The sequence below is a fragment of the Cynocephalus volans genome, chromosome 2 (genome assembly GCF_027409185.1).
Source record: "Cynocephalus volans isolate mCynVol1 chromosome 2, mCynVol1.pri, whole genome shotgun sequence".
Classification (NCBI taxonomy): Eukaryota; Metazoa; Chordata; class Mammalia; order Dermoptera; family Cynocephalidae; genus Cynocephalus; species Cynocephalus volans.
This window is the reverse complement of record NC_084461.1, coordinates 182,363,702-182,391,108: the sequence shown is the minus strand read 5'-3', so window position 1 is coordinate 182,391,108 and position 27,407 is coordinate 182,363,702. Positions and strand designations below refer to the sequence as shown.

Genomic DNA, 27,407 nt, shown 5'->3' with positions numbered 1-27,407 from the left:
GCAAGGCACCTGCCTTTCAAGAACAGAGATTTCTTTTGGTTTTCTTTGATGTTTAACAATTGGGGATCAGAAAGAAAGATGCATGTAAAGGGAGAGAGGAAGGAGCCTCCTTGGGAATGGATGAGATTTTAATCACCTAGGGGTAAATTGGTGATTCGTTATTCCCCAATATGTGCTTTTGCTTCCACTTTAATTCATGATTTATGAATGGAATTAATAAGAACCAATCAAACATAGGTATGCACACAATGCCATGTTCAGCCACAGATATTTTCCGTGTTAGTCATGTTAGAATCATAAGAACACACAAAGAGTCCTGGTCTTCAGTACTGTGTTGTGAGTCTTCTAGCAAGTGTGCAGTTTTGTCAATGACATTGACAGCTAGGAGCCTGGGATAAAGGAAGCCTGGAGTGTCCTGCTAGCAATAATTATCCCTGTACTTTCAGTCACTCATTCTGATTCTCTGTACATAAGTTTCTTACACTAAAAATAGAAAAAATACAATACTTCACAGTTTTAAGTTGTTCCACAAAACACAGATGCCTTGGGAAAATCTGTATGAGAAAGGAAGGAGAGGTTCTCACAGATATCAGTTTTGTTATGAATTACCTCAGTTTCCTGTAAGTTAGGGCTCCACCAATGTTTTCTGTAAAGGTCCAGAAAGTAAGTTTTTAGACTTTGTGGGCCATGCTGTATCTGCTGCAGCTGTAGAATGTAAGCAACCCTGAACGAATGGGAGTCACTAAGGTCCAATATATTTTTACTTACAAAAATTCAGGTAGCCAACTGGATTTGGTCATAGGCTACAGTTTATCAACTACTGCTCTGAATAATTGCCTTTTAGTTTTGGGCTCTGCACCTGGCCAAACTGAAATTTGTCCCTTTCAGATGCCTTGTGGGTTTTTTTTTTTTTTTTTTTTTTTTCTGTTACCTCATGTACAAATTGTACAACCAGGCTAGACCTGGTTTGGAGTCCTAATCCCCCACTTTCTTTGCAATGTGGTGTCGTGCTAGTCAGTCTCATCTGTAATAGAGAGCCAATAACAGCACTTTCGAAAGGGGCATTGTAAGAAGTACACACAAGCTCGCAGTACTTATCTGAGTGTTCAGCACACGGTATATGCTCAAAACATCTGCTGTTGTTTTGTTCTTGTTGCTATCCAGTTTCCCACTGTCAATTCACATATCTTCTCATTGACTCTCCACTCCAAACAGAAAACAGAACCCAAATGTTTGCACTGATTTATTACTTCAGGTTGTGTGTGAGCAGGATTTGGGCACAGATTACACATTTGTGAAGGACTAAATTTAGCCTTATGGATTCTTTTTCATTCCTTCAAGCTAGGTTACATGTCCGGAAATAGAGATATATTGACGAGACTTATCATCACACCACTTAAAACTTCTAACCACATTTTTCACAGTGTACTGCTTTGTTGGTGACAACTTCTTAGTTTTCCCTTATATGAAAGTGACATTTCTTCTTCATTCCTGAATGACATTTTCACTGGGAGTAGAATTCTGAGTTGACAGGTTTCTTATTTGCTTATCTATTTTTATTTTGTTTTGTTTTCCCTCTCTTTTATCCCTTTAACACTGTTTTTCCACTGTCTTCTGGCCATCGTGGTTTCTGATGAGAAATCTGCCGTAATTCAAATGCTTTCCTGTATCTGATTCACCATTTCCTCTGGCTGCTTCTTAGATTCTCTTCTTTCTCTTTACTATTCAGCAATGTCAATATGATCTGGTAAGGTGAAGTTTTCTTCAAATTTATCCTACTTTGGAATCTATGAATTCATTTCTTTCAGCAAATACAGGAAGTTCTTGGCCATTAGTTTTTGAAGTATTTTTTCTGACTCAGTTTCTATCTCTAGTCCTTTCATGACTCCAATTATACACATTAAAGACCTTTTGATGTTGCCTCCATATGTCCCTGAGGCTCTTTTTATTTTTATTTTTTTGTTCTTCTATGTAGTTCACATAGACTTTTCTTTCTATTTGATGACTTTCATTCTTTCATCTCCATTCTTCTATAACGTCCATTTACCAAATATTTAATTTTAGATATTTGATTTTATAGTTTTAAATTTATTTTTAGCTCATTGCATTTTCTACTTCTCTGCTGAGGAACAGAGTGTGATAGGGGCATTTGGGCCCACCCAGCACTGGTTCTAAAAACACCCATGTAATGACAATCACCCTGGGCTTGGAAATCCTGGAATCACCTCCACCCCCCCTGCCCTATTGTCACTTTTAATTCCCAAGGAGGAGTGAGCAGAAGATAATATAAATAAAGAGCTGGATTAAGGAACCAGCATGAGATAGAGCTTGAAGGCTTCTCAGGCCAGAGTAACTCTGTCACAGACCTGGGTCTGATATAAAGGGAGGGTGAAAAAGAATACGTACCTCCTTTTACAGTTCCAGAGAGCAACTTTTGCTTTAGAGGTTCCAAAAAGTCCTGTGCCCTTTAAAAAATGTCAGGATGTCTGGGTATTTCACAGAACTAAGTTTGAATTTCAGATCATCCCTTCCCTGATTGAACTTGGACAAGCAAAGTTTCCCTTCTAAATCTTGGTTCCCTCAATATCTAAAGTGTAGATAATGAAAAACCCCATTTTATAGGATTGAGATGAGTATTAAAATACTCATAGTACAAATACTGCAGGACTTGGCAAATGTGTGTGCACAGTTGCACACATGTACACACACACAAAGAAGTTCATGATTCAGACTCTGCCCATGAGGAGAAATGTGTATTTTCCATTAAATCACAGTATAGCTTTGTATGGCTAAGAGTCCTGAACCACATTCTGTTATTTGTTCATAATTCAATCTCACTGGTAATCTAATATTCCATGTCTAGTATTAGGCTGAGCCAAGGGAAGTTGCTTTTACTCAATCTGAATTTCAACGTAGTTGCCATGAGAGGCATGATGTGGCAGACTGAATTCCCTGAGTTGGCCACAGGAATGACACAAGCTTAATCCACAGGTAGCAAAGAGAATCTCATTTTTCTCTGAGCTCTAATTAATTACCATATATCATTGCAACTTGATGAGTATTTACCAAATAAAATGAAAGTATATTGATTTCTGAACCACCAAAGCTTAATTGTCATTAAATGGAGCATGCTAATTAAAACACTAAAGTCATTATCATCTAGTGTGTTATATTTATTAGGCATCAATCAAAATATAGTTGCATCTGTAAAGAATCTACTATTATTAGTTCTCTATACCATAAAAGGCTACTCATTTTATTTCTGAGCCTGAACATCAAATGAGTGGGACAAGGAAAAAAGAGGAAAGAATAGATTAAATATTCTTGCCTGCTCACTGCCTGAGAAATGGACAATGTGGGTAATAAATGAGTAACCTGACAAGGTGAGGAGGGACCTCAATTGCTTGGAATGCATTTTTAATCTTGGCGTTGCTTTGAGAAGTTCGCCCTCTTTGCTGCCAATGCAGGCAATAGGTTAAAGGTCCCTTTGAAATGCCTCAAATTTAACACTAATCATTGCATGAATGCCAGATATTACTACCTGACTGCAAAATTCTCTAGCTGGAATTCCTCTACTGTCCTTCCTTGGTATAAGTGGGGGATTGGTTCCAGGACACCCTGAAGATGCCAAAATCCATGGCTGCCCAAGGCCCTTATATAAAATGGCATAGTATTTGCACGTAACTTATGCACATCCTTCTGTATATTTTAAATCATCTATAGATTACTTCTAATACCTAATGCAATGTAAAAGCCATGTAAATAGTTGGTGTCCTACATATTTTATTTCTATTATTGTTATTGTTATACTGCTATTTTTTATTTATTTATTTATTTTTATTTTGAGTATTTTTGGTCTGTGGTTGGTCGAATCCATGAATGTGGAACCCGTGGATATGGAGGGCCAACTATATTATTTCTCTAGGATAGTGTCTTCCACATGTTATCAATTGTTTACACCCAACAGTAAAAAAACATTTCTGTATGCATCCCTAAGATGAAAGCTAGTACGGCACCTCACCAAACACTTCTGGATTTCCCCCTTCCTGGGCCCACAGTAGGATGATAATTCTAGTCATCTCGTCTCTAAGCAAAGTCATTGACATGTCCTGGCCAATGAGTTAGGAACAAATGTGCCAGATGCTGTCAGGAGGGAAACTTCAAGGTGGTCAGGCAGAACTCACAACCACATGCTATTCCTGCCCCTTCCAGCATGGCCCAAGCCACCAGGCTACTACACCCTGCATGATGTGAGCCCTTTACTCAGCGCTCTTGACCTCCTCACCCACCACCCTCCCTTTGGTGTAGTGGTGTCCTTATTGCTGTCCTTCAAACATGTAAGGCACCCTTCCTAATTAGGGCCTTTGTCATCAGGCTGTCTCCAGAACATTGCCCTCCCACATGGCGTATCCACGTAGTTTTTTAGGATCAAGTTTAAATGTCGGCTTATCATCGAAACCTTTGCCTATTATCTTTTTCAAATACAGTGGGCACTAATAGGCACTCTGTATGTCCCTCTCCCATGTTATTTTCCTCATGATACTTTACCCTACCTGACCTAATGCATATTTTTCTTCTTAATTTTTTCATGGTATGTTCTCCTTCTCTCTCTCCCCAACACAAACACAGGAATATAAGCTTCTTGGAAGCAGGAATCTTGCGTGTTATTTTAACATCATATTCCCAATGCCTAAAATAATGACTGTCACATGATTGATGCTCAAAAACTATTTGTCGTACCGATCTGCCTTCTCACCAACAGAGTACTGGGTTAATAAAATTGTATTATGTTAAGGATTTTTGTTAAATAAGTATATTTCAGCTTTTCTTGTTATGAAAATTAACTCTGTAAGATAGCTATGTTAATCAGCTTCATTATAGAAACCATTTTATTATCTATAGTGTCCCATAACATCGTTATAAAACTCTAATATACAGAACATTTATTTTTTAAAAATTTGTTGCAAGAAAGAATAAATAAAAAATATACTACATTAACCCAAATCACCTGCTGAAAGGATTATCTGGTCTCCCTTTCTCTGCCCAGACCTTCCTCTGCAGATGACGCTGAAGCAGTGGTTTACACCTTCCTGGGCATTTCTATTACCTTGCACAAAAGAATTTTCTCTAATAGGCCACTGGAGTCAGTGAATATCTCTACACCCCCCAAAAAACACAGCCTCCATGAGAAGCTAGGGGTGTGAGGCAGGGGAACAACAGTTTCCTAATAGCATTTTCAGAAAAAGAAATTTTTATTTTGTTTTCTGTCTGTTGCCTTCTTCTGTCATCCTGCCTCCAGATCACAATTATAAACACCATCCTCACTGATGTCAGCTCAGGGTCCATGCTTCACTGTGGAACCAAAACAAGCTGTTCGTGAGGCATACCCATTTTGGCCCAAACTTTGATATACTACAGCAGTAATCTCACCAAATTGTGCATTGTTTGAAGTTGCAGAAAGCTTTAAAGCCACCTTTATATAATTTGTCAATTTTCTTCTATTTTATTTCTTCTATTTCTGATGAAAAATCAATCTTTTCTAAGGGAAACAAATTATGTTTTACTATGAAGGCAAGGTCTTGGGTTATTCTTTCCACTTGAACTATTTGTTGTTTGGATTTTCAATAAAACAGAACAATTTTATTTCTCAATCGAGAGTTCACACAAGCCCAGGGTTTGCATGTTTAGAAGCTCCCAGTTCCGTTATTTTCCTTTCTCACATATGTGGCTTACAGCAAATTCCAGAAGGACCTTCTGCCTCCCAGGTCCCAGCTCAGCTCAGAGATGTCCCTCCATAAATGAGGTTGGTTGAGGTGAAAATAATGGTTATAATCACTAGCAGGGGCATCTCTCTGTACAGGTGTTGACCTACAGTTATATAGTGTCAATCAACTCCCCACATGGCTGCACCACTATGTGGCTTTACACCAGGGGCTTCACCTCTTTAAAATTCCATTTCCCCATTTATAAATAATCATGATAAACCTGGCTTGTGGGTGGTTGGCAAAAATACTGATGAAGTTTGCAAATCATTGATGTTCAGAACAATGACTGGTAGGGAGAAGTGGTTGATAAATAACACCCTGTAAGTACACTGACCATGTGGTAGCAATCCACTGGTGTTTTCTGTGCACAGATTTTACCCTCAGCTCAAAAGCTATTGTTGACCATTTACCATTCAGAATAGAAAGAGAAATGAGCCAGGAGTCTGGGCATATTGGTTGTCATATCCAGTCAATACATGCAACAATATGACTGAGTTCCATCTGTGCCAGGTGTGTCGAGGTGCTGGGGACTAACAGTGACTGAGAAAGGCAAAGGCACCTACCCTCATGAGCCCAATGCTTTGGAAGGGTGAAGTCTGTAAACATGTAAGCTGTAAACAGAATGGTATGTGAGACATCGAGTGCTCTGTTGAAATGAATACCCAGAAAGAGAAATGAGAAGTGCTAGGGGTGCGAGGAATGTTAGTGTGGTCAGGAGAGCAATGACCTCCAGATGGTGTAGAAGGTAGCCATACACTGCCTCCAGGAGGAGAGAGAGGAGCCATGCACTACCTCCAGGAGGTGAAGGAGGGGCCGTGCAATTACTCGAAGATATCATGTTGAAAGCAGAAGAACCAAGAAGTGCAAAGCCCTTTAGGAAGGAAAGAGTCTGGTGTTTGAGGAACTCTTGGAGGTTAGTGGCTGGATCAGACCAGGTGAGGAAGAGAAAGTGAGGGCAGAGAGGCAAAGAGGAAAGATCATGAAAATCCTTGTGGGTCACAGTGAGGACTTCGGCTTTTATTCTGAATGAATGGGAGCTATGGAGTGTTAAGAGCAGACATAATCTGACTCAGGTCTTAACAGATGCATTCCTGCTTCACTGAGAGTAGACTAAGAAGGAGACAAAGAAGAGAAAGGAGACCATAGTAACATCACTGTCTGATATTAAAGTTGATGACTTAACTATTCACTGTACCTGTTTCCTCTTCAGCAACATTTAGGGAACCTCTGTCCCCCTGATGTGACTGATGTGAGAATTACATCCTCCATTGTAAAAGTCAGTCTTTCCCATCCAGTTTATGGTGCCTGGGTTCAATGCTTGGTACTGCCACATGCCAGCTGATGACCTTGGACCAAGTATATGGTCTATCTATGCCTCAGTTTCTCCATTTGTAAGATGTAGATTCTAATTGTTTAAACAACATGTAGTTATTAGTATTAAATCAGGGCAATCCTATAAAATGCTTAGAACAGGTAGTTCATGGTGAGTCCTGCATTATTACAAGTGATCAGATCAGTCAGCCCTTACTATAGAAAAAACAACTTCCAGATCTCAGTGGCTTTCAAGAAACTGTTAATTTATTGCTCATTTTACTTGAGGCTATAGGTCTCCTGGTCTTGGCTCAGCTCTATGAAATTTTCCTTTCTAGAATCCAAGCTGAATGAGCAGTCACTGTCTGGAGTCTACTGTTTTCATGGTGTAAGACACTCAGCAGATGGAAGGTAGAAACCCCCATGTGCCCCTAGAGCTCCTACTTGTAATTGACCCACAGTCACTTAGACCCTCATTCCATTGGTCAACAGGAATGACCAGATCCAAAGTCCATGGGGCAGGATATACAGGCTGACAGGTGGAAGACAGGAAATAATTCAGTTCACCACAGAAGCTACCCTCAAACCATATTATGATCATCATCGTCATCATCTTGATGCTTCTAAATGGAAGGCACTCTATGAATCCCTGAGGCAGAGAGGAGGATGTGTAGGAAACACTATGGCCATCAAGCTCATAAGCAAAGCTGCCACAGAAATGTAAGGAAGGTAATGATTACATTTTGTAAATTAAGGGAAAGTGGTTGCTAAGTCTATGAATGCAGGTGAGCCCAGCACGATTAAAACCAGTCTGTTCATAAAGACATGAATGAGCCTGCTGTAATATTTATCTTCGTTTACATACAAAATCACCCTAAGGCAGAAGAAAAAGTATTACATAATCTAATTTTTACAAGAATTGTGACATTAAATTTAATATGAGGGAGTAAAATTCATTCTGTGGTTTGCCCAGCATTGAAGGAGTGCATTCAATATGTAAAATTAATGAGTCTGCACCTTTCCGAAGTCTGCTCATGCGCCGGTTTTCTGCAGGTAATGACTACATTCCCTTTCTCAGAAATTGCTGTGTAATTGATTGAGACTATCCTTGTTTCAAGGTAAACATTTGCCTGGTTTATTTTGCATGTGTTTTGATTAATGGTAGGACTGGCATTGGTTTCTTCATTTATTGCTACAGGTCTATTTGAACAAGTTGTTTTCCATAAGGAACTGACTTAGAGGAGGTACCCAGCGATATGACAGGGGGTACGGTCGGAGGAAGGGATGAAGGGTCTTCAGTTTGTCCAAGACTAAACCAGGACCCAAAACACAGAGGTATGAGTTACTTCATGGAGCACAGGTGCGCTTCAAAGCAGAGTTGGGGAAATTGCCAAAATGGACTTCATTTTCGGGCAGATATCACTGTGACTTTCAAGTTGCTATACTTTCATTTTTTCCTTGGCTTTCAGTTGGTGGAGGCACCTGACAAATCAGCTTAAAGTGTCTCTTCTCCCTGGCCTTTAAGAAATTATCTTTGTACTATCAAATCTTCATAAAGGAATGCCATGGTGAAATGGTTTGTAAGGTGAGACTCATTGACATGTGTTACCTACACTGTCTACTACAATTTGTGCTATATAGATTTTCCTAAAATTGGGGGATGTCACAGTACACACAGGGTTTAGGAGAGGGGACTGCATGGAATTTAGGTGCCTGGGCTCAAATCCTAGTTCTATCATTGCCACTGGCATGGCCTCTGTCATTTCATTTTGGTGTCTAAGCCTCAATTTCCTCAACTGCAAAATGAGGAAGAAAATAGGATCTAACATACCAGGAAGAATTAAATTAAGGCAGTGTCTGGAAGCTTTGATTGTGATAATTTAATGAATATATGCTGAATTATTTCGCTTCTTCAGATGTTTAGACAGGGCTCAAAATATCCCCAAACATGTGGCAGGATGAAACAGCCAGAATAGTGTATGAAGTTAAAGGATGTCCTGATACCCAGACTTGGCCCCAAGGATCCACAGCATGTGTGCCATGGATTTCAAGCACATGACAGAATGGGCTTACCTGGATTACTTAATGAATGGATATTTAACTAATGCTTATAGAAGACTTTGTATAACCAGGTAAGCCTTCGGCATAGAGATCACTGAGTATATTCTAACGCTAATGTTTTTAAGGTAATGGACCGTTTTCAGAATCTAATGGAAGCTAGAAAGCTACTCATCAGAAAGCCATGCATATAGTTCCTTTTTAAAAAAATTTATTTGTTTATTATTGGAAAAGAGTTGATTATACATACCTGTGGGGTACAACATTGAATATCAATACCTGAGTGCAATATGTGATGATCAAATCAGGATAATTAGTATTTTCTTCTTTGTACAATGTAATCAATTTTCATGGCATGGATATACTTTCTAACAAGGAGAACTTCTCAACTGAATTTCAGAAGATTAATGGACACTCTAAAACTTCTCAAAGTAATACCCTAGGGATCCCAGACCTTACATTAAAAGTCTGTGTCCACTCCCCTATTCCTAATACTATAGTAACTCAATAAATACTTAAAAACGTAAGTTTACTCATAAAATCACTCTTGTGGATGCTCTTGGTGTCCCCCCCCTCAGATCCCTTTGCTGGGCCTGTGCACCCATTCCCCAGCTGGTGTCCATGCTGCTGCTGTCCGGACACAGTACTGCCCAGCTACCAAGAAGTGTCCCAGCTAACCACAGCCACCTTGCACAGAAGTGCCCAGGAGATTACACCATACACCAGGAGTGGCCTGAAGCCAATGGTAGACCAACACAACCATTGCCTAAGGTGAGGCCACTCGGGTGGCATTCATACTCTGGAGCTCCCTGCGGAATCAGGCTATAGCTGGGCTTCAGCCGAGCCCACATCTTTATCTCACTTCTACTCCAGGTCCCTTAAATTCCTTATACAGTTCTCCTCATTTGATGTCTCAGTAAATCACGTGTGCCATTCTCAGTCTCTGCTTCAAGGAAACCTGACAATCGACTTTCTTTAAGTAGCAAATACAGGCAATATGGATCCATTCAGAAAAAAGTCAGAGGGCCTGCTATGCACCAAGCCCTCTTCCAGGCATGGTGAATAGCCATGAACACATTGACCCCAGGCTAGTGGGAGGAAAACAATGAATACACAGATATCAAATGTAAGGTCAGTTGGTGACAGCACTGTGGAGAAAATTAACTCAGCATAAAATGTGGAGACTTAGGGAGGTGGGTGTTACATTAGACAGAGGGCTCAGAGAAAGCTTCTTTGAGCAGGAGACACTAAAGCAGAAGTGGAAAGGGGTGAGAGAGGGGTTCAGGGCGACCTATAAGAAGAGTGTTCTGAGCAGATTTGAAGAGCAACATTAATGTTCCAAGGCAAAACCCATAAATGATACCTGAACCGTGATACTGTTTTGAGGTTTACTTTGAGGGTCGGAGCACAACAAAACATCTGGGTCAGGTGTGCAGCACAGTGCCAGGCACCCAGCAGCTGACTGGTAATCAGGGCTACTTTATAGTGTCTCCTGCCAAATCACCTTCAACAACCAGGGACACTCTGATTGTGACACCTGGTTAGAGGTCAAAGGCTATCATAGTCCAAAATACCTTGCTACGCTGTCATGGGACTTGTTGGACAAACTCTCAGTGGTTGTCTGTAAAAATGATGCTCTCCTTTCTGTTCCTGACTTATTTAAGTTAACATAATGTTCTCCAGGTTTATTCATGTTGCTGCAAGTGACGGCATTTCATTCGTTTATAATATTGCATTGTGAATATATATCACATTTTCTTTATCCTTTCATCCATGGATGGACAATTAGGTTGATTCCATCTCTTGGCTATTGTGAATAATGTGTAATAAATAGAGGAATGCAGATATCTATTTGACATACTGATCATTGTAGAATGTATACATGTATTGAAATTTCAAGCTGTACCCCATAAATTATGTACAATTATTATCTATCAAGTATAAACAAATTTTAAAATGGCAAAAAAGGTTATGCTTTCCTTTTATTGACTTTTTTTCCCCAAGTTGAGTGTTTGGATCAAGTATGTGACTGTCCTCAGAGGGAATGTGCAGTCACTGGAGCCTGTTAGTGGAGATTTACCAATGGTCAAAGGACACAGCTGCCCACTGGGAAACATAGAACTGTTGGCAGGAGATAGGAAATAGGCATCAGCTTCCTGAGAAAACCCAGGTGGTACTGAGGATATTCTTCAGACAACTGGTTTATAATGTGAGACAATGACTTAGCTATAAAGTATATGAGCAATCTGACCAGAGAAGAGGGAAATCCCTTGTGGCTAGCACAAGCCTGGAGCCTCCACCCAATCAGCACTCAGGAAGAAATATTAACACTCAGGAGCAGAGGGAACTCTTCAGCACGTTAACAAGTTCTGTTCTAGTAAGAAATCCCCAGCTCCACAGGACAGGACTACTATTCAGAAAACTCTTAAGGGAAATTCCTCCATTACATTTGGTCAAGGGCTTAGAGATGAAGGGCTCCAAATTATGCAGAGTAGGACAGAACCTCCTCTTTCCCTACAGTGTTGGCTAAAGCATCAGTGAGGCCTCTCACTGGCACTAAAAAGAAAGACATGACTCTGAAGCCAACCCTGTGTGGTCAGATAGATAAAAAGCCCAGATTGTTCTAGAGTCCCTGCAATGACAGACACTGATGGTGCCATTTTACACCAATCCTAACTTGTCATGTGAACTGGTGGCTGTGGGACATTTCACTGCTCTAGAGCAACTGAGACTCTAGAGGTGCGATATACATTTATAGAGGTGCTCAGTAAAAACTGGCACCAACCAGAATAGCAAAATAAGAGTGCTGAGTACCTGGACACGTGTGCTTATCAATGCCAGATGTGTGAACCTTGTCAGCTACAGTGTTTACAGGAATAGAAAATTCTTGTACTATGTGGGAATATACAAGGAAGAGATGGAGATACTTTTCAAAGTGATTATGATGGCGGGGCGGGGAAGGGAGGGTTACACTCTCCAAGGAAGCATCTCTAAGTGAAGTAACTACATCACGTGGGCAATGTCTCTACTTGCCCTTTTATTGTTTGCTTCAGTGAGTCGGTTTAGTTACAATGAAACAAAACCGACAGCAACAAAGTAGCAGCTCATTTCAGTTATAACCTTACAAATAAAATGAGTAAATTGAGAATCAATCCCCAAACTGACACATGCTCTTTGGCCAAAAAAAGTTAAAGGAATTGTTTCAGTTTAAAAATGATTGAAATCATCCCCCACAAAGTAAAACCTTTGTAAACAGGTAGGAAAGCCAGCATCACACTGATCTCAAATTCTAAAGCAGAATCTGTCTCTGTAAGGTGATTTATTTGAATGGGCAGTGTAGATAAATAAAAAATAAAAATGTAGTGTAGATAAATAAAAATTCCTCTACAGTATCTAAAGACTTAATACAGTACCTTAAAATAAAAAAAAGTTTCATCTGAAAAACTGACCCAAAACAACAGTTGAAGCCAAAACACTTTGAAGGCGTCTCGTACAGCATGACTATTAGTGCTGTAGATTGGATGCCACCTTCCAAACTCACTGAAGCTTGAATTCCCACTGTAACTGTTGAGGGTGGGAAATCCTATTATGGTAATTGAAAGGTGGGGCCTTGAAAATGTGATTAGATTCTCGGACCATGCCGTAGTGAATGGATTAATAATGGTGGTTATGGGCATGTTTCTGAGGGCTTTAAAAGGAGAGTGAATGAGGAGGTTAGTCTCTCTCTGCTTTGCCAGTTTCTACCATGTGAAACCCCTGCGTTGCTGTAAAGCCACCACCAAAGAAAATCCTCACCAGATGTGTTCCCTAGACTTTGGACTTAGCCTCTGAAACTGTAAGCAATAAATTTTGTTTTCTTACAAATTACCCAGTTCCAGGTATTTTGTTATAAGCAACAGAAACAGAATAATACATTCAGTTTTGTCTATTGGTAACTTTATTGCTTTCTTCCACTGGAAGGATAATTTCCCTAAAGGACTTTGATCATTATTTCCCCCCTGGAATGTGATAGTGCCATTCTCATCTGAAGTCAGAGACATGTTTACAAACACTGCAGCCAGTTAGAGTGTTTTCTTTACTTTCTGTATTCTTTTTAAATCTAAAAAAAGAAAAAGAAATACAAAAAAGCCCCAGCATAATCCATATAAATTATTTTTTAAAAACATAAATAAATCAAGAGGTACTAAGAATTTCAAGACACAAACACATTTTTATTTTATTTATTTGTTTTTATTTTCATTTTTTTAAAGATGACCGGTAAGGGGATCTTAACCCTTGACTTGGTTTTGTCAGCACCACGCTCTCACAAGTGAGCCACGGGCCGGCCCCAAGCACATTTTTAAATGCAGTGTTTGCATTTACACAAAACTCTAAATTTGAAAGATTCATTCTTTTTCATCCCTCATTTCAACCTTTCAAAACTGAATATAACAAACTGTATACATGCATGTTGAGTTCTGGGGAGGACCTGCTGAGTTCTGGGCCTCAGTCGTTCTACATTCCAAGGAAAAAGAAAAAGAGGAGGTTGCTAGTGATAAACAATTATCCAAAGTTCTAAGAAATCATTCTGATGCAGATGGGTTTGTACACCTGGGAGAAAATTTTGGCTCATTTGCTGCCAACATTTTAGAGGCAGGAAAGCCTGCTACTCTGTAGCCTCTATTTCACAAAACCAACTCCTATGTGTATACCCAGTTACCTAATGTCTGCAGAGCCTGGAGAAAGTCCAAGCTTGGTATGGGTATTTACTATGACATGTCAAGTTATTACCAACAGTACATCTCTATTCATCCTGAAAGCGAGGGCTGGTATTGATCAAAATGCCAAAGATGATGCTGGCAATTTTAGGAATTGCACACACGGCAATAGAGAGAGCCCCCTGGGGACTTGGCCAATGCACTGCCCAGTTTTTTTTCAGTCTTCCAGCTGAAACATCTACCTTAGCCTTCCAAACAGAACAACAGATTGTTTTGTGCTTTGCTATTTCTCCAGGCCTCTGCCTGTCTGGGTCCTTAGCACCCCAAGCCCTTGACCCCAAATACATACACATAACTAAGCCACTGACGAGTAAAGATCAAAAGGGAGACAGAGGTCAAAAGCTATCAAATACTCACTGCATCATGCATCTCAGCACTGAGTTTTCAGATGGTTTGACCCTGGATGGGGACGTGAAAAACATGGGCCCTCTTTTCTAAGACATCTGGAAAAGCATTTTCCCCAGCCTGCTAGGAGAAATAAGTTTTTAAAAATTAAAAATTGTTTATAGTTTATAAAAAGAACATATTTCTTTTGATTTGCTTGTATTACTTTAAAATTTGCATTGAAGATACAAAAAAATCTCTTCAAGAAATAAAAAAGCATAAATAGCTCTGTTTCTGTAATACTCTCTCCATATATACAGACCTTTCCCCATTTTTCTGTTTGAGAGCTGGCCACAAAGGAATCTCTGACCTACCTCCCATGAAAATAGGTAATAAGAACCTCACGTAACGGGTGTTCTGCTCTATACCAGAGGGAAATGAATGTTACACAGAGAAACAAACAAACAAAAAAAATCTGAACAAAAAGCCCTTTTCTTGCTACGTTCCCCCACATATTACCATTACATTATTCCCTCTTTTTATCTAAATATGCTTCTACATGACTGCCCATTCTTCATGGAACCTAAGTATAAAAATACACAGTTTTCCCTGTGTTTTGGGGTCTTCATTTCTGAAGCCTTCTGTGTCACATAAAACTTTGATTAAATAAATTTGTTACGCATTTCTCTTGTCGGTCTGCCTTTTGTTATAAGGTTGTCAGGCATGACTACTGTGATGGGTGGGGAAATGGTGTTATTTTTTCTCCCCTATAATGCAGATGCTGAAATTCAAAAGGGGATATGGTGAGGATACAATAATGAAAAATTTGAATGTTTAAATTGTTATTTTTATGTTAAAAATAATGAGCTACCCATGATTAGAAGGTGTATTTATTCCAGAAAATGCTTTATTTCAGAAGTATTTTCAGCAAAAGACAAAGGAAATTTGAAAATCACACAGAGAAAGGTCACCATGTTACTGGTGGTCGCATCAACAATCCCAACATGAGTCCATTTTAAGACAGAGTTCTTATACAACACATTCCATGGTATTTTCATTTAACTTTTTGTCCCCACAAGTTTGAATATATAGAGTGAGATGTCTGCACATTTAAATGTTTCAGCTTTGCTTTAATTTAAAAATATACTTATCTGAATACATGTCCCAGTCTTTCTGTGTATTTCCTATATTACATAAGAACAAATCTGCAATGTGTATTACAATATAACTTTTCTACCATTTATTTAAAGTTGTTCCTTTATAGAACAGGGGATAGGTATTACATTATACAGGTATACTTTTAAAGGAAGAAATGGTTGCTGAGTTTATAAACCACTTGCTGTGTCAACTCAAAGACTGAAATGTAGAACTGAGAACAATTTTTGGCATGATTTAACTGGGAGAAAACAGTTGTCCAAATTTTGTGTAAGGTTCCCATGTAACACTCCACTGTGATTTTTGCTGTTGGACTGAATAGTCCTTCCCTGACAGATAGAGCTTTTACTGTGGTTGCAACATCCCAACATTGGGATGCATTTCTAAACATTCATTTAGATGCTTTTCTAAAAGAGTTAAGAATGCTGATCAAAATACACAAAGGCAGACTGTCTAAAACTCAAAATCATAAAGGTTAAAAATATTGTCGTCCACCCAAAAGCAGGATATATGCTGTTTTATTTTCAAGTACCCATGGGATATTCACCAAATAGACCATATTTCAGTCCATAAAAACAACCACTACAAATTTAAAGAATTAGAATCAGAGAACAGAGAAATTTCCAAATATTTGAGAATTAAATAACACACGTAATAATCCATGGGTCAAAAAGAAAGTCTTAATGAAAATTTAAAAATGCAAAGAATTGAATGAAAATGAAAACACAACAAATCAAAATATATGGGCTTCACATATTGCAGTTCTGAGAGAGAAATTTATAGAACTAAATACTTACAGCAGAAATAAGGAAAGGTCTCAAACCAGTAACCTAATTTTCTACTTCAAGAACTAGAAAAAGAAGATCAAAATAAACCCAAAGCAAGCAGAAGTGTGAGGGGAGCAGGTTAAAGTATAATAACCTCCAAATTTAGAAGTGGGCAGGTCCACTGAGTAATTAGAGATATTTATTAGCAAGGGGACTTACATACAGGAAAGATACACACAGCAAATAATCAGATGTTAACAGCAGATTAGAGCTCTAGCTCTCTGTGTTTAGACAAAGTTTAGATAGCAAATGCCCCTATTACTAAAGATAACTTCAAGGAAACATCTTAAGAAACATAAGGTGATAACATCATTGACCAAGTGTCTTAAGATTCACGAGGCAGTGGGTTTTGTGATGTTAGCACTCAAGCCACAGATGCCACTTGCTGTAGAAAATGATTCACCCCCTAAAACCTATGTTTCTTTTACAGCTTCCCCAAAGATTGATGTATATAACTGGTCAGTGAAATAAATAAATGAGGTTAAGCAGGAGTCAACATGGCGGGTAGGGCACAAAATGGCATTAGTTTGTTCACCTTCTAACAAGAAGTAAGAAAATAATCAGAACAGAAATCAATGGAATTAAAAATAGGAAAACAACAGAGCACCTCATCTTTCCCTCTTTCTTGCTTATCTCTTGCCATGTGATCTTCTTGCACATGTTGCTGGCCTTTCGCCCTTTGCCATAAGTGGAAGCAGCCTGAGGCCTACTCCTGATGCAGCTGCCTCAGAATTATGAGTCAAATAAACCTTTTTTCTTTATAAATTTTAAAAAAAAAAAGGAAAACAATAGAGAAAGCAATTGAGACAAAACCTGGTTCTTCTTAATTTTTAAAAAACTAATAAACTTCTGACAAAAAAGAGACTGACAAAAAAGAGAGATAATATAAATCACTAATAACAGGAATGAAATAGGAAATACCACTACAAATTCTGCAGCCACTAAAAATATATAAAAGAAATACGAACAGGTTCAATCTTATAAAACTAACAAATCTCAACCAATCTGAATAGTCCTATAACTATTAAAGTAACGAAATTTGCAAACTTCCTGAAAAAAAAAATTTCTGGCCCTTAAAATTTCGCTAGAGAATTCTATTAAACATTTCAAGATAAACTGGCACCAATTTTATGTCTCTACTAGAAAATAGAATATTTAACACTTTCCAACTCATTTTATGAGGCCAGTGTTACCCTGATATCAAAGGCAGACAAAAATAGCAACAAAAATAACAAACAAAAAAACTACAAACCAATGTTTCTCTTGAACTTAAATGCAAAAATCCTCCAAAAAATATTATTAAACCGAATCTAAGAATGCATAAATGTTATAATCTGTAACCAAGAGAGATTTATTCCAGGTACACAAAATGGGCTTGACATTCAAATTCAATCAATGTAATCCACTATAGTAACATGCTAAAAAAAAAAGTCATATAATCATATTTATGGACATAGAAAAAGCATTTGACAAAATCTAATATCCATCCATTAAACATACATACATGCACATATATATATATATATATATACACACACCTTGGCAAATTAGGAACACAGAGGAATCAATGCGAGCTTGATAAAAAGTATCTACTAAAAACCTACAGCTAGCATCATACTTAATAATGAAATACTGAATGCTTTTTTTCTTAGATCAGGAAAAATAAAAGCCATACATACTGAAGAGTAAGGAATACTGTATTTTCACATACATGATTGTTTATGTATAAAATAAAGTAATCTAAAACAAAACAAAAATATCCTTTTATCACCAGTAAATGAATGAGTTACACCATGGCTACAGTATATAAGATTAACATGTGAAAATAAATTTCATTTTTAAGTACTAACAATAAACATGCTAGAAATCTAAATTAAAAAGACAATATCTTTTAAAATTGCACTGAAAAACACAAAGCCTTTATGTATGAAAATAACAAAACATGCACAAGACCTGTATGTTGAAAAACAGTGAATACTAATTAAAGAAATCAAATACATAAATAAGTGGAGAGACTTGCTTTGTTCATGAATTGGAAGACTCAACATGTTAAAGATGTAAATTGCAGGCAATATGCTGAGTGAAAAAAGGCCAATACCAAAAGGTTACATACTGTATGGTTTTATGTATATAACAGCACAAAAATGACAAAATTTTAGAAATGTAGGAGATTAGTGGTTTCCAGTAGTTAATAGAGGAGAGGATAAAGATCGTGTGCTTATGAAACGGCACGAGGAGGGATCCTTCTAATGTTGGAACTCTTCAGTATCTTCACTATGTTGGTGGATACACAAACTTACAAAGGTGATGCAATTGTATGAAATTTAAATGAGTACAAGTAAAATGGGGGAAATCTGAATAAGATTTGTGGATTATTTCAATATCATTATCTTGGTTGAGATAACATACTATAGTTTTAAAATGTTATCATTGGGAAGACACGGGCATATAGGAGGAATCTCTCTGTATTATTTCTTAAAATTACATGTGGGTCTACAATTCTCTTAATAAAAATCTTAATTTAAAATATTAACTCTCTGAATGTGGAAATAGGACTGCTATGGGTCAAAGTTGCCTCCCAAAAGTTCATGTATTAGAAGCCTGACCCCCACAGTAGCAGTGCTAAGAGTGTGGGAAATCCTACTATAGTGTTTGGAAGGTGGGGCCTTTAAGAGGTGATTAGATTGTGAGGAGTGTGCCCTCATGAATGGATTGATCCAATCATGGAGTAATGGATGTGGTTCTGATTGTTTTATAAGAATGGAAAGTGAGAAGGTTAACTGACTCTTGGTCAGGCCATTCTTGCCATGTGATGCCACCAAGAAGGTCCTCACCAGATGTGTTCCTTGGATATCCTAACCTCCAAAATGTGAGAAATAAATTTTTTTTTCTTATAAAATTACCCAGTTTCAGGTATATTGTTATAAGCATCAGTAAATGGACTGATACAAGGACAAAACAAAAAACTCATTTTTCTCCCTGCATTGATGTTTTCTATTTCCCAAACTTCCTGGTCAGATTTTAAGGGCACTTAAAATATTTTAAGGGCACTTCCATTCTAAGGATTTAACCTTGCCAGTGTGCACCGTAAAAAATATCCAGGAAGTCAATTTTCTCTTATGATGGTAGACATGGCATTTTCTAGGATTTGCTAAGTGTTGTTCTTCTGGGGGAAACTTCGTGTGTCTTTCCTTCTTGCTTTCTGTCATATGCAGCACACCTGTGTGCTTAAATTTCAGTTCTTTTGTGTGGCAGCTGCTTCTTGACCCCCACGCTCTAAGGCGGTGCAACTGAACCCTGGAGACAGTGGTCCCCATCCTCAACTGTTCCAGGTCGCGTGGTCCTCATCTGACATCCGAACCTCCCTCTGTGTGACTATGGACTTCACAGCCTAGTGCCCTCTCATGAGGCTTGCTGGTGTTTCCCTCATGGGGAGTCTGAGCATTCTGTTCTCATGAGAAAGGAAAGGACTTTATAAACATTTGGTTAAAGTTATTTATTGAGACCAATAATTTAGACATTTCAGTCATAAAATCCTGAAAAATCCAGGCAGACACATGGCTCCCAGAAACCTGGATTTCAAGACTTTTTAATTTATGTATTTCCCACCATTTTAGTTTAGATATTTCAGGATGTAGTACCTACTACTTTTAAATTGACTAGTTGCAAAATAAGATGATGTTATCCATGGTTTATAATTAGCAGAATATATTTAAAACAGAAAAATCATCAATGAAACTCTATTAAGATGGAAAGTGTCCATGCCAACAAAATCTGAGAACAAATGACAGATGGTCACCATTGATTCCCACTAAGTCATTTATTGTCTGGCCCTTCAGTACAAGGGTACTTCAAAAAGTTTGTGGAAAATAGAATTAAAATATAATATGAATTTTCCCATGAACTTTTTGAAGTACCCTTGTATTCACACACACGCACACACACATGCACATATGTGCATGTTGTACAGAAAAAGGGCCCCTCACCTCCACACTGAGCAGGGCATACATGCCAGTCTCCAAGTCCAGAACCCTTTGAGATCACTTTGAGGTCACTGTAAGGTCACCAGGATTATTGAGTTCTGGTAACTTCCCTTTAATGAGGAAACATATGAAGGTGTCTGGATCACCACTCTTGAGGAACTTCTTATCCTTTCCTTCCATGAGAGACTGTGGGTGTGAAAAAAATATAGTAGTTTGGTCAGGCACCCTCGCCTCCGGTCTGGTTGGGGGTGGTCCAGCACATTCTTTGTAAACAAGTTGTGTGGGGGTGGAGTTAGTGCACATGCCGGCCCATGCATCTTTTAGCTTGTTGCTATTTTTAGTGTGTTCTTCTTCAGTGTGTGTGAAGCGGTGGCTCTGAACTGCTGGTGGGCAGAGCTTGTATCTAAAAATACAGCACGTTTACTTTTCTGGCAGCTGCTCAGTTTTCTCTTTGGACTGCCTAGCTCTTAGATGTGTGTGTGTGCTGAATAAAGCTTAATATTCCTTCAACCAGGGCTCCAAGGACATTTTTCCTATTACCTAGCTCCTAAATCTGTGTGTGAAGGGTTTGTGACCCAGTCTGGACAATGGGCTCAAGGGGTCTGTGAGCTCCAGACCCAGCCCTAGCTCTACAGTTAGGTTGTGCTTTTGTTGGTGCTTTCCTCTTGGCCAACTGATGTGCCACGTTGGAACCATTCCTGAGCTGCTCTCTCCTGCTTTCATTCATGCTCTATGAAATTACTGAGGTGGTCTTTATATTTCCAATTGATTTATGCCATCATTATTAATGGTACTTCATTGGTACTCATCAACATTTAATTTATTTTATTTTATTTTATTTTTTATTTTTATTTTTTTTTTAAATTTTATTTTGTCGATATACATTGTAGCTGATTAATGCTCCCCATCACCAAAACCTCCCTCCCTTCTCCCTTCCCCCCCTCCCCCCCAACAATGTCCTTTCTGTTTGTTTGTTGTATCAACTTCAAATAATTGTGGTTGTTATATCTTCTTCCTCCCCGCCCCCCGGTTTGTGTGTGTATGTGTGTATGTGTGTGTGTGAATTTATATATTAATTTTTAGCTCCCTCCAATAAGTGAGAACATGTGGTATTTCTCTTTCTGTGCCTGACTTGTTTCACTTAATATAATTCTCTCGAGGTCCATCCATGTTGTTGCAAATGGCAGTATTTCATTCGTTTTTATAGCTGAGTAGTATTCCATTGTGTAGATGTACCACATTTTCCGTATCCACTCATCTGATGATGGGCATTTGGGCTGGTTCCAACTCTTGGCTATTGTAAAGAGTGCTGCGATGAACATTGGGGAACAGGTATACCTTCGACTTGATGATTTCCATTCCTCTGGGTATATTCCCAACAGTGGGATGGCTGGGTCGTATGGTAGATCTATTTGCAATTGTTTAAGGAACCTCCATACCATTTTCCATAGAGGCTGCACCATTTTGCAGTCCCACCAACAATGAATGAGAGTTCCTTTTTCTCCGCAGCCTCGCCAGCATTTATCGTTCATAGTCTTTTGGATTTTAGCCATCCTAACTGGGGTTAGATGGTATCTCAATGTGGTTTTGATTTGCATTTCCCGGATGCTGAGTGATGTTGAGCATTTTTTCATATGTCTGTTAGCCATTTGTATATCTTCCTTAGAGAAATGCCTACTTAGCTCTTTTGCCCATTTTTTAATTGGGTTGCTTGTTTTCTTCTTGTAAAGTTGTTTGAGTTCCTTATATATTCTGGATATTAATCCTTTGTCAGATGTATATTTTGCAAATATTTTCTCCCACTCTGTTGGTTGTCTTTTAACTCTTTTAATTGTTTCTTTTGCTGTGCAGAAGCTTTTTAGTTTGATATAATCCCATTTGTTTATTTTTCCTTTGGTTGCCCGTGCTTTTGGGGTCGTATTCATGAAGTCTGTGCCCAGTCCTATTTCCTGAAGTGTTTCCCCTATGTTTTCTTTAAGAAGTTTTATTGTCTCAGGGTGTATATTTAAATCCTTAATCCATTTTGAGTTGATTTTAGTATACGGTGAGAGGTATGGATCTAGTTTCATTCTCCTGCATATCGATATCCAGTTATCCCAGCACCACTTGCTGAAGAGGCAGTCCCTTCCCCAGTGAATAGGTTTGGTGCCTTTGTCAAAGATCAGATGGCAGTAAGTGTGTGGGTTGATTTCTGGATTCTCTATTCTATTCCATTGGTCAGTGTGTCTGTTTTTATGCCAGTACCATACTGTTTTGGTTATTATAGCTTTGTAGTATAGCTTAAAGTCAGGTAGTGTTATGCCTCCAGCTTTATTTTTTTTGCTGAGCATTGCTTTGGCTATTCGTGGTCTTTTATTGTTCCATATAAATGTCTGAATAGTTTTTTCCATTTCTGAGAAAAATGTCTTTGGAATTTTGATGGGGATTGCATTGAATTTGTATATCACTTTGGGTAGTATGGACATTTTCACTATGTTGATTCTTCCAATCCAAGAGCATGGAATATCTTTCCATCTTCTAGTATCCTCTCTAATTTCTCTCAGCAGTGGTTTGTAGTTCTCATTATAGAGATTTTTCACCTCCTTGGTTAACTCAATTCCTAAGTATTTTATTTTTTTGGTGGCTATTGTAAATGGGCAGGCTTTCTTGATTTCTCCTTCTGCATGTTCACTATTGGAGAAAATAAATGCTACTGATTTTTGTGTGTTGATTTTGTATCCTGCTACTGTGCTGAACTCATTTATCAATTCCAACAGTTTTTTTGTAGAGGTTTTAGGCTGTTCGATATATAGGATCATGTCATCTGCAAACAAGGACAGTTTGACTTCATCTTTTCCAATCTGGATGCCCTTTATTTCCTTCTCTTCTCTGATTGCTCTGGCTAGTACTTCCAACACTATGTTGAATAGGAGTGGTGAGAGTGGGCATCCTTGTCTAGTGCCTGTTCTTAAAGGAAAAGCTTTCATTGAAACTAATGAAAACAATGATACATCATACCAAAACCTGTGGGATACTGCAAAAGTAGTATTGAGGGGAAAATTTATTGCATTAAATGCTCACTTCAGAAGAATGGAAAGATGGCAAGTGAACAACCTAACACTTCACCTTAAAGAACTAGAAAAACAAGAACAATCCAATCCTAAAGTTAGCAGACGGAAAGAAATCATTAAGATCAGAGCAGAACTGAATGAAATTGAAAACCAAAAAACAATTCAAAAGATCAACGAATCAAAAAGTTGGTTTTTTGAAAAGATAAATAAAATTGACAAACCATTAGCATGGCTAACAAAAAAAAGAAGAGAGAAGACTCAAATAACAAAAATTAGAAATGAAAAAGGCGATATTACAACTGATTCATCTGAAATACAAGGAATCATTCGAGACTACTATAAACAACTGTACGCCAACAAATTTGAAAATCTGGAGGAAATGGATAAATTTCTGGACACACACAAGCTCCCAAAACTGAACCGTGAAGACGTAGAAAATCTGAACAGACCAATAACAATAAAGGAGATTGAAGCTGTTATCAGAAGGCTCCCAACAAAGAAAAGCCCAGGACCAGATGGATTCACAGCAGAATTTTACCAAACATTCAAAGAGGAATTGACACCGATTCTTTACAAACTATTCCAAAAGATTGAAACGGACGCAAATCTCCCAAACTCATTCTATGAAGCAAACATCATCCTGATACCAAAACCAGGTAAAGATATAACCAAAAAAGAAAACTACAGGCCGATATCCTTGATGAATATAGATGCAAAAATCCTCACTAAAATACTAGCAAACAGAATACAGCAACACATACGAAAAATTATTCATCACGATCAAGTGGGATTCATCCCAGGGATGCAAGGTTGGTTCAACATACGCAAATCAATAAATGTGATACACCATATTAATAAACTCAAACACAAGGACCATATGATCATCTCTATAGATGCTGAAAAAGCATTTGATAAAGTTCAGCACTCATTCATGACAAAGACCCTCTATAAGTTAGGTATAGAGGGAAAGTATCTCAACATAATTAAAGCCATATATGACAAACCCACTGCCAATATCATCAACATTTAATTTAAATTTTGCATTGAGATTTTCTTTACCCATCACAAGAATACTTCTCTTGGTCTTCTGATATTGTTTAATATTCCTCATTTCTAACTCAATCAAGGGCCCTTGCCCTTCTCCCTCTGCAACCACAACCGGTCATTTGTACTGAAGGTTTTGCTGGACAGATATCATCCTTTCATCTAATGATGAAACAGTAACCAAAAAGTCCTTGGGATCAAAAAGATCTGAAGGTGTTACCGAACCATCATTAAACAAAATTCAACAACCAACTACTGTTTCCTAAGGAAAATGAAACTAAAGCATAATGTTATAATTGAGTTTCTTCAAATTTACAAAATAAAAATTATTTATTATAAAATATTCTCTAAATACACATACTGAGAAAAATAAACTTCTATGTTTTATAATGTTTTATAATCTTAAACATTTCTTGGCATGCCTTGAACGGGCATCAAGAATGTGCTGTAGCCCCACTGGTGCCAGAAACAAATAATATACATTAAAATGTTTATTAATTTATTGCATGCCATACAACCAAATTTGACTTTGACCTTTCAAAAATCATTTTGAAAGATCAGGCAATCTATCTGAATCAATTTCAGGTGCAACTAATCAGGCGACTGCTCAAGATAATACCACTTAGAACCTTCCTTATTAGGAAGCCAGTGCTGATGAAGCACGACAGGCGAAGGCGCTGGCTGGGAGTACTTTGTAAAAGATGCATTATGAGGTTGGCTTATTAGAAAGGCACAGTGCCCCTGGAATCTTTGTACATGATTTATAGAAGTTTAAAGATAGAGGAGAGTTTTAAAGTTAATAATAATTGCACTAAACAGTAGCAATTTGGTGCCTGTTAGCCATGCTTGTTCAAGCAGCTGAAATGAAATTTTCAAGTATGAAAAACCACCTGCTTTGGTAAAAGTAAAACTGCATAATCATCTGGTCATGCTCTAGCAACATCTCTGTCCACCACAGATAAACCCTTTGGAAATCAAATGGCATTTGAACATGTGGTCAGTGTGTAAAAGCAAGCAGAAGGAAAAAAGAATCCAAGCCTCTAAGTCATTTTCCCAGAGACAGAATAGCCCGGATAAGAAGCAGAAGGAGCTTCAACAATCACCAGGCCCAGCTATGAGTGCTCTACTGATCTGCAGGATGTGAAAAGTGTAAGAAATAAGTTGTCTCAACTGACCAGGGACATAGGCTTCTGGGAATCTTACTTGTTGTGGGGCTTGAAGAACATCCTGGGCAGCTGCTGTTGAGACAATGGCCATATTGTCTGCTCTGTTTGGCTGCAGGGAAAGAGATAAGCCAGTCACAAGCTGCACGTCCAGCTCTGCGACGGTGACTTGGTCATCCATGACGATCACTCTCTTCTCAGTCAGGATGGGGTCAGAGAGAGGTGAGAGGACCTTCAAGGTAATCCAGAAAGCTCATGTCTCTACTTTACATAACTATTTAAACTCTTTTTAATTTTTTTTTAAATTTTATTTTATTTTGTCAATATGCAATGTGGTTGATTATTGTAGCCCATTACCGAAACTCTTTAATTGATATTTCCACCAAAGTGTTCTCCTAGCTCTCTGATAAATGAATGCACTTATGGAAACTCTGTAAATAAGTGTTCTGGTACTGTTCAATTACTCTTGCTAATTGAAGGAGTTAAGATCACCTTGGTCTATTTTCTTTCTTTTGGTTCATATGATGATAATAGTGTTATCTCCTGACAAGAGCTTGTTTTAACTAAGAGACAATAGCTAAAAGTAGCAAATCTTGATACTGATCACTCAAAATGTAGCATTTCCCCCAAAACTAATACCTACATTTCAAACATGGCAGAATTGTGGTAAAACTCTTTAGTGAAAGGTCCACAGCATCTTCTCCTGCTCATATTCCTTTGATGTGCAGTTAGAGGGTTTTATGGGATAACAATAGTCATTATGCAGGCTGCTTTATCATCCTTGGATAACCAGTGTAACAAAGTAGGAAAGAGAATCTTAATGTCTCAAGAAACCACTCCTCCTAATTAATCATTTAATTTGCAAGCAAGAGTGACTAAGATCTGGAAAGGAATATGTGGTAGGCAGAATTTTCAGAATCCCACACCTGTGAATATGATGATAGATCACCTCATGGTTTTGTTATATGGCACAGCTGGACTTAAAACAGGACTATCACCCTGAATTAACTAGATGGGTCTGTTACCAGACTCCAGGGGTTCAACTCTCAGTCAGCAATGAATGCAACTGAGACCAGAAGTCTGGATAGGACGGTTTATTACTTGTAATAAGTAACGTAGTACACTGGAGATGATTCCCAAAGCAGTGTCTCCCTGAACAAAGGAAAAGAAGTATCCTATAAGACTAAGTTTCAGGCCAACTCCCCACCAAGGTCCTCATTTAGGTCCTCTAATACAAACGAAGGATACACACTTGTTCAGTTTGAATTGGATGACTATGGAATATGGTTCAGTAGTCAGTTCTTGAAGCCTGGTTTGCATTTGGGTCCAGAAACTCACCTGTGGTCAGGAGTTTCATTGTTGTTTTTTGGAGTACGCTATTCCCTGGGTCTGTCCATTCTGAAAAACGAGCTTAGGCCTGCACATCTGTGAGCTATAGATAATGCTGGTTACTTGGGTCTAAGCACAAGGTCTTACATTCTCCTAACTCAAATTCCTCTTTCCTGTTTTGGTCACAGATCCTATATACTCATATGAATCCTTATAAAGCAGAGCCTTTTCCCAGCTGATGGCAGAACAAGTCAGAGAGATTCAAAGTGTGACAAACACTTGATCCAGCCATTACTGAAAATGAAGTGACCACGTGAGAAGGGAGTCAGGTGGCCTCCCAGAGCAGAGAGTGACCCCAGCCTGGCAGTCAGCAAGGAAACAGAGACCCCAGTCCTATAAACAGGGATAACTAAGTTCTTCCAGAAACCTGTATGATCTTGGAAGCCAATTCTTTCTCCAAATTCCCAGATAAAAGTACAGCCCAGCCCATACCTTGATTCCTGCTTTGTGGTACCCTGAGCATAGAATCCCACCAAGCCCACCTGGATTCCTGACCTATAGAAATATGAGCTAACAAATGGGTGTTTTCTAAGCTGCTAAATTGGTGGTAATTTGTTACACTGAAAGAGAAAACCAATAAA

General features: G+C 38.3%; 1 pseudogene; it reads right to left on the bottom strand.

Annotated features, from left to right (window-relative positions):
- Positions 1 to 27,407, bottom strand: part of LOC134370716 (transmembrane protein 132B-like) — a 144,642-nt pseudogene that overhangs the window by 30,910 nt on the left and 86,325 nt on the right.